Source organism: Pipra filicauda, unplaced genomic scaffold (assembly GCF_003945595.2).
Source record: "Pipra filicauda isolate LSUMZ 115617 unplaced genomic scaffold, ASM394559v2 scaffold57_size4234018_pilon, whole genome shotgun sequence".
NCBI classification, from domain to species: Eukaryota; Metazoa; Chordata; class Aves; order Passeriformes; family Pipridae; genus Pipra; species Pipra filicauda.
This window is the reverse complement of record NW_024104731.1, coordinates 4,169,144-4,176,022: the sequence shown is the minus strand read 5'-3', so window position 1 is coordinate 4,176,022 and position 6,879 is coordinate 4,169,144. Positions and strand designations below refer to the sequence as shown.

The following is a 6,879-nucleotide window of genomic DNA, read 5'->3' as shown; positions in this document are numbered from 1 at the left end:
AGCCTACCAGTCACAATTTCCACCGTGGCGGTGGTCTAAGTAGTTAAGCTTCTCATTCACTATTTGCAAAATTAAATAGAATGTTTAAAATGAAGTATCGGACCATGAAAATTCATCAACTTTATATTTTAAATGAATACTGTATAGATTTTTCCCTAACCCCCCATTTTACAACTTGCATGTTATCTTAAAAACTTGTCCCTTGTCCTTATAGCAGCCTTGCAGTACCTGAAGGGAGCCTACAACAGAAATGAAGAGGGACTTTTTTCAAGGACATGTACTGACAGGACAAGGGGGAATGGCTTTAGGCTGAAAGAGAATAGGCTTACATTAGGTAGTAAGAAGAAATTCTTTACTGTGAGAGAGGTGAGGCACTGGAATGGGTTGCCCAGAGAAGTTGTGGATGCCCCACCCCTGGAATCATTCAAGGCCAGGCTGGATGGGCTTTGAGTGGTCAAAGTTGTCTCTGCCCTTGGCAAGGAGGTTGGAACTAGGTGATCTTCAAGATCCCTTCCAACCCAAACCATTCTGTGACTCTATTAAATAAGAATCCCATTAGCTCCTGATGGACATAATGCCCTGACAGCTATAATAAATGAGATACTTTGATTATTATAGTATTTTCAGTACGTCCTGCTAACGCTAAATTTAGACACTACCACTCATTGTATTATTTGCTCCCTATTAACGTAGCCTGTCCTTTTATTCCTGCCAAACAGCACTCATCTACTTGTTCCAAATGAGAACCTTACATGTCCAAATTAACTACTATTTCTAGATCATCGCTTCAGAAATATTTCACTCTTTCAATATTTCAGTTTTATTGAACATCACTCATTTTGGTAAAGGAATTATGAACAGGTCTTCGTAACACAACAGCAATTTTTCTACTGTAGGTTACCTAAAACTAAAAATGTAGTTCAGTTGCAGAGTGGGTTTGCTTTTTTTTTCCCGTTTTTGAAAGATTGTAGTGACTATGTAGAGCTAATACAAAGTTTGGGCATTTGCTTGTGTTCTTTAATTAATTCACAGAATATTCTGCAGTAATAACAAAATGTGTATGTTCAGATGCTATTAATGAACATCAGTTTAAGAATCTACATAAAAAGCTAGACTAAACTAGTTTTCTTTTGCTTTGTATCCACTTAACAGCAATGGAAAGCACTCAAAGACAGTTGTACTTACTTGACTTTTGCATACCAGTTTCACAGACCCAAAGAATTATGTTTAAGCGAGCTGCCAGACCTGGCTTTGATGCCAGACTCAATACTCTTAGTTTATCACCAGCTGACCCACAGCTGTAATTCTAATACTCACTTTCTTGCTATACACTCATATTTCCTTACAAATAAGATTCCACAGTCACTGCAACATATCCCCCATTTCTAGGGGTTAAAACATGACTGGAAAAGTCTGTAGCCTACAAAACTACTGCTAATATTCACCTGAGTTTCTACCTGTGCTTATGATCTCTATAAGGCATTGGAGTCACTAAATTTTATGGGTATCTGTATCTAAACTTACAATATTCACTGTAGCCTGACACTATCCCAATTGGTTTTCAGCAGAATTTATGCCAGTGGGCACAGTCTGGATCTGATTTGGAGGATGCGATGGAAATAGGGATCGTTAAAAACACCCCATTATCATATGGTCTGGTAGTTGGCTACAGTGCTGTTCTACAATCATGATTTAGTACAGATGTTTCATTTAAACTCGAGGTTTATAAAGGTACACATTTTTTTGGTTTACTCTGATTATAACCACAGTCTACTCCTCCCCGGTAATCAACTGCTAGAATTTGTCAAATGTTGTCATTTAATATGTGGGTCACTTCCAGTGCTGTGTTTGTTGCATGGAATGCTCCACTTCCATAGAAACAGATGTTTTAACTTAACAGCAGAAAGAGCTAAACAAGTGCATGTGAAGGCACAGTGCAAATAATGTGTTTCATTTCTGTTATTTATAGCTGTCTGCAGCTATCATAATTTTTTTATTTGAAAATTATTAAATCAATTACAAGAAGTTTATTTGCAGATACTGCCAAGAATGATGCATGCTAGGCAACTGCTTCTGGGGAAGTGTCTTCTTCTGGGCCATTGCAGAGGCATTTCAGTGAAGTCAATCCATTTCTGAAAGACTACAGTATAACAGGGTCTGTACACTAGGCCTCAGGTTATACATAGGAAAAAAAATACCCTCTTTAGACCTCCCAGCCCTTCTGGCAGATATGTCAGGTGTTAGGGCAGTGGAGCTAGATTGTACTTAACTCCTCAGCATATTTGAAGAGGGCAAGACCAGCTGAAATGATGGTTAGCAGGAAGACTCATGGGAGAGGGCTCTGGCTGGAAAAAGGCTGAGCTGAGAGGATGGGTTTCTTCCTTCTTTCAGTTTTATTTGACTGAAATACATCCCACCCAAACTGGGAATTGTGTTTATATGAAAAACTAGCAATAGTCTTATCTAAAATGCAAGGGGGAAATATTTTTTTGAAACACAGAACTATTTCCACATACCAGAATGAAGAAACAAATCAGCCATCTGTGAAATTCTTTGCTCTTTAAAATCCTACCTGACTAGTTTCAGGTCACTGTAGGAGCCACTGATTTTTATAACAGAAGTGATGTTTGAAAGCGAGCCATACTGCATACTTTCCAAAGCACACAGACAAAATAATTTGTAACAGTGCTGTAATATTCCACATCCAGGGGCAGATCACGTAAAGAGTGAGCTGTGTGCAACCAAGGTAAGTGCTTATAGCTGATACTGTCTAACATCACTTCCCAAACAAATCCCACAATTTTTACACTTGAGCCACAGGCAAGCCTGAAAGTACAGGCCAGATTACTTTAAAAGTTCACTGTGTTCCCTTTCACGCCCACCCAAAATGCCCTGGACGTGTACTCCACCCACCTATCCAGGGGTTTCTGTGCAGTAGGCAGAGCCAGGCCAGATGAGAGAAGTATCTATGTTTGGAAAGCCTCCGCAAATGTGGGACACAAAAGCAGTAAACAAATCAATGGGATACCGACCAAATGTGTTCCACATTTGTGAAAATAACAAAGTTGAGTCAGGAAGAAAGGTTTATGTGTCTTCTCCTCATACAGTCCTTCCCAAGGTACTTTCTTGCAATCCCCCCAAAATTAAATCCAGCCCAGACAGCAGCAATATTTGTGAGTACACAGCACAGATCAAATGCATTACAAAGCCACTGACAGCTCCACGTGGCTTGGCATGAGGCACAGCTCAAATGGCTGAGCAGGTGTTTCCTCCCACAGTCCTCCTCCGTGCACAGGCGCTCTCTGAGTGACACGGATGTGCCACCGCGCGGCACTGCTGGAAGGAACACCTGCCACTTGCAGTGGACCCAAGCTCGGGAGCCAGGCTGGCAACTTCTTCCCACACAACTCTCAAATCTCTGCCTCTGCCATGAATTCCTGCATGGTAAAATCTCTGAAACAGTTCTCTAGTCGTGAGAAAGACCTCGGGACACCTGCCTCCATTTGTACGAGTGACAGAAAGCCTCTCTGAAGGGACTTGTGAAACCACAGGAACGAGCTCACCTCTCCTAAACAGGTTACACAGCATCTGGGAGCTCCACAGTTTGGTGTCCAGTAGCTGTACCACAGCAACAGAAAGCAGGCACACGGGCAGTATGGGACAGAACTGCTCTTCAACATCAAATTTATATTAAACATTAAATGTAAAAAAATTAAATTACTGAAAAGTTTGTTCAAAGCTTCTACTAATTCATTTTTCTATTAAAATCTTGACATTAAAAAAAAAATCACTCAGGGCTATTAATTAAAACTGTGCTTTGGCAGATCTTTAATGAGAGATGGGAATTTTTGAAAGCTGGGATATCTGGAAGGCTTTTTTAAGTCTTTTCAGTGTATTCAAACTAAATGTTTAATGTCCACCCATAGTAAGTGAGCACAGTCCAACCCAAGCCAATAAAGAAAAATACTGTCAGCTGACGGCTTAAAAACTTACACTTTAGACAAAAAGAAATAAGCCATCATGACTGTTTGGCAGCAGATCAATATGAAGATATCTTGCATTAATGCGCTATATATTTAGGGGTGGGGGATTTTATTTATTCAGTGAACTCAGCCCTTTCCTGCAGCAAATTTTCTACAGGGGAAGTGCTATAAATTTGTTTTGAATTAATTTTTGTCTTAAAAGTAAAAAGTCAATTCATGGTACAATTTACATGAATGAGGGTAGCCATTTCATACTTGAAATTTAGAATTTCATTGTCCACCTGAGTCATTTATTATTTTTTTAATCTTTGTTGGATGATGTAACCTTTATAAAGTGGGCAGAAGGACCTCAATAATTTACTGGGACTGTCATTCATTTAGAATCCTGGTTAAAGAAGGAAGATGTATTACACTAGCACTGGATAAGCAGATAAAGGAATACTAGGGTATTACATAGTTTCCTTGCTTTCTTAACTAATAAAATCATTATTATCCTAGATATATTGTCTTCATATTTAATATATGCTCTCTTCCTGAACAAATGAACCAAAGAAACATATTGCAATAAAACTCAACTGATTTAGTAGACCTCAAAATCCAGAATCCTTTTATGCATGAGCTATGCACAGTTTTGCCTGCACATTATAGTCACATTTATCTTTCTTCCTCTGATATGGTTATTTGCTGTAGAGTCTGGAAAAAGGATTTGAGGATCCAACTTGAAATACCAATGAGAAAAAAGTCTTACTCTGTGATGTTAAGTGTGGCCTCTTTCTGCTTTTCTTTCTATTACATCTATTTTCTGTTCACTAGCTAACTAATCTTCGGGACAAACCTAAAATGTAAGGAAAAAGTTATAACAAATCTACAGTTTGCTTTCTGTACCTGGCACCATAGCCACGTGTCTTCTACCAAGTATTTCCACGTTCTTCAACTACTTTATTTGCTGTAAAAATTAATGGAAGAAAGTATTCTCAAGAAATCCTGGCCTTCTCAGGGATTTGTGTGCTGAACATCCAGAGGTTGAAGAGGGCTTCTTGCCATCCTGCCTTCTCCAAGGGATTCCTTTCACCCCTCTGGCATGCATGGCCATGTCTTCAAGGTAAAGGCTCGTAAGCAGGTCTTTGCTCTCTCCCCTTCTTGACTTTTTTATCATTTTACTTACATTTTTATCCTTGTTCTCAATTCCATAAATGTAACAATCTACAATGCAAGCTCCAGTATCTTCTTGATCTGAAAGACAAGACAAAGAGAGAGCTGACAAGAAAAGCAATTTCACAAGGCAAAACTATCCTGTGACAGTAACTTGATAACAACTATTGTCATACAAAACTGAGTTTATCTATCATTCTCATTGTTTCCATTGGTTTGGTTTCTTTTTTTTTATTATTTCAGTTACCACCACTCACCACTGGTATTTTGCAGAAGAGAGCTAGATGCAAGAATAGACATTATCTGCACATATGCTTCTGTCATCTCAGCAAAACCCTCCTCCCACTTTCAGCATGTGCTTGCACTCAAAACGCAGATGAGGAAGCTTATCTCCTTTGGTGAGCACCAGCCTGTGACCCTGGGAGGGGAAGCAGCAAGACATGTATGGGAGGTACCACCAGCAAGAGATACCAGCTAAAACCCGACAAGTGCAGCCTCTGAACTGTCTCTGCTGCTGCTGCTGCACACCTTCCACAGCCCTGCTCCCAAAGCACCACCTGCCAGTACTGACACAAACATTCAAAACTAACACACACCTGATCTATGTATGAGTCAGTTCGATCCTCCTCCACTACTGTTTCTAACACATGTTCACTGACCTGCAAGATTCAATACTCCAAGGCACCTCTGCCACTCCTCTTGAACCTTCTTCAGATGCCCCAATCACATAAAGCTGGAACACGGCTGCAGCCTTTAGGTAGATATGTTTATATGTCATAAACTTAATTTTGTTAAAATCAATGGAGGCTCTAAAAAAAGTAAACAAAAAAATGCAGGATGAACAATAAAATCAGGTAAGTCCTAGACAAGATGTCTTTAAAATCTTGAGTTTTATTTTCTTCAGGTGTTTTACCTTTTCCAAGTAAAGAAAAATACGTTCTGGGAAAACACATTTGTCTCAGCATCCCAGCCCCTTCTAGGGATTTCTTCTAAACCCCAAATCCTCACTCAGCACGCAGCGCTGTCAAATTTGGTAGTGCTAGAGTTGTTTTGATGGGAAGATCAAGCAGTTAAATCACAAGAGGTAGAAGTAAATTAACTTTTTCTAAACTATCTAATGAGACTGAAGAAAAACCTGAGTCTTTGCAATTTCTATTTAGAATTTCAGAAATGAATTTGTCTACTAAAGCTCACACAAAACTAAATACTGTTTTGTCGGCACTGGCATATATGGGAAAAACTCAATTGGACAAAAATCCACAAAACATGTATTTCCAAATCAGTTGCTTGCATGCTAGAAAGCTGTCATTTAGAGGGTTTCAAGATAGTATTTTGTGATGTTCTATTTGGTATTTTATTTTACATTATTTTATTATGCCTCATTAAAAAGGAGTTACTTTCCATTTTCAGAATCCTTAAAGATATCATCATTAAGCTCACATAAAATTTTCACTGAAACATCTTTTATTTCCTTTCTAAGCCAAAAGACCTTGTGTTTGATAATGAAGCAGCTGGACACATGGATATTGCATGTGCATAATACATATTAACATTACTATACCTAAATAAAGCAAAAATAAAAATTTTAGAAAAATTAAAATTAATATAATACAATGCAAGAATTATGTTCATCATTTAAATTAAATTTTACAATACCTTCAATATCTTTTTCATCAAAATAAAATTTAAAGGAAGTATTTCAGTATAATCCAAAGCAACATTTTAATAAAAAAACATTTTGTGA

General features: G+C 38.3%; 1 long non-coding RNA gene across 1 annotated transcript; it reads right to left on the bottom strand.

Moving 5' to 3' along the window:
- Nucleotides 1-4,901: 4,901 nt before the first annotated feature.
- Nucleotides 4,902-5,535, bottom strand: LOC113986151. Its single transcript, XR_003540084.2, has 2 exons — nt 5,393-5,535; nt 4,902-5,216 (listed from the first exon to the last, which is right to left on the bottom strand). It is a non-coding gene; the product is annotated as an uncharacterized LOC113986151 (long non-coding RNA).
- Nucleotides 5,536-6,879: the final 1,344 nt, after the last annotated feature.